The sequence below is a fragment of the Triticum dicoccoides genome, chromosome 4B, assembly GCF_002162155.2.
Source record: "Triticum dicoccoides isolate Atlit2015 ecotype Zavitan chromosome 4B, WEW_v2.0, whole genome shotgun sequence".
In the NCBI taxonomy this organism is placed as follows: Eukaryota; Viridiplantae; Streptophyta; class Magnoliopsida; order Poales; family Poaceae; genus Triticum; species Triticum dicoccoides.
In genome coordinates this window covers 87,147,443-87,149,153 of record NC_041387.1, presented here as the reverse complement: position 1 = coordinate 87,149,153, position 1,711 = coordinate 87,147,443, and positions in this window count along the sequence as shown.

Below are 1,711 nucleotides of genomic sequence, written 5' to 3'. Positions count from 1 at the left end.
ATCTCTCTATACCTATACGCATTCATCGTCTCTCGGGTATCTCTCGTGCTACATGTATGTCGACAATGATCTTTTATCTTTGTAACACACTGATGGTACTCTCTACCTCGACCTTCATCACTCTATCTCTTTGTAAGTATATCTAGCTCCATGCTATGTGTCTCTAACTATGATTCTCCATGTGGAATCTCTTTCTCTCACACAAACACAAAACTTTGTCTCCCGGGGTCTCAATTCTCTCTACTATTCCCCTGTGTGCCACTCGCACACCCCTCATACAGAGATGTCTTTCACTCCTTAGGTACGAGAACCTATGACTCTTCCTCTTAAATATCTCTTTCTCACACACAAACACAAACTCTGTCTCCCAGGGTCTCATATTTCTCCACTGTTCTCTTGTATGTCGCTCACACACACTCTCTCTCCCTAGAGATATCTTGCGTTCCCTCATATGTCTCTCTAGCTATCACTCTCATTGTGAAATGTCTTTCTCTCTCGCAGACACAAAACTTTGTCTCTCGGGATCTCATTTCTCTCTGATATTTGTTTGTATGTGACTCACATGCACCCTCTCTCTATCTCTCCCACACCCACATACATAACTCAGCCTTCTGATCCACTCGACTCCTATCTCTAACGCATACTAGCTAGCATCTTTATCTTTCTATTTATCTGGTTCTCCATCAACATTTTTCTCTCCCTCACTGTTGCTTCCTATCACGCACACTACATATGTTTGTCTCTACATGCAGTCAAGTGCCCTCTTTTTATCTTTTTATCTCACACACATAACTTCACCCTCTGAACCACCCGGCGGTCATCTCCAACACTCAAACTAGCGGATGTCCCTCTAGCTAGCATCTCCATCTCTGTATCTATCTGTAGTTTCTCCGTCAACATTTCTTTCTCGCACGCAGTCTTGCTTCCTATCACCCACACTATATATGTCTCTCCATACATATGCATTTATAGGTTTATCTCTTTTGCACAATCGTTGTGCCTCACTCCCTCTGCTCGCCATAGATGCATGCTCCAGCCCACGCCACCATCTCTTAAAGACAAAAACACATGCTCAATTGTCGGACCTTCTTCCCTACATTCTCACATGCATGCATATTGTCATACCGATCCGTCTCTCCCATGTCGTTGATCTTATGACTTATGTCTTCTTTCTTTTTATCTCGATCATGCGCGCGCACACACACACACATCCCACGTATACATGCATACCTCTCACACATGCACGTTCAAGGTCTCTATGTCTCCATACGTAGTTAATTACCCTAAACCCTAATGCCACATCAAATTGTTCTCTTCTTGTGGGCACATAACTTCCGCCTGGATGGGTAAAACACACATCACACTTAACAATCTCCTTCTAGCTACCCCCTCTCGTCACTCTTCCCCTATATCCCCGTAACCAATAAGACCATCCCTTTGTTTAATTCCTGCCTACATGCACCATCGATATATAGTAGTCTTCATCGGTGTCTCTCGAACAAACATGTTCTCTCGATGTCGACTCACGCACACACACCTTTTGTTCCCTCTCTACGGGAATTTTCTCTCTCGCACCCCATTGTTGGTGGCCTCTGCCATACACATCACCTCTCTATGATGAAGCCATATGCACACTTAAATTACATCCGCCATCGAGGACCCCGCGATACACACACACACACACAAACATAGACACACGCACGCACGCACG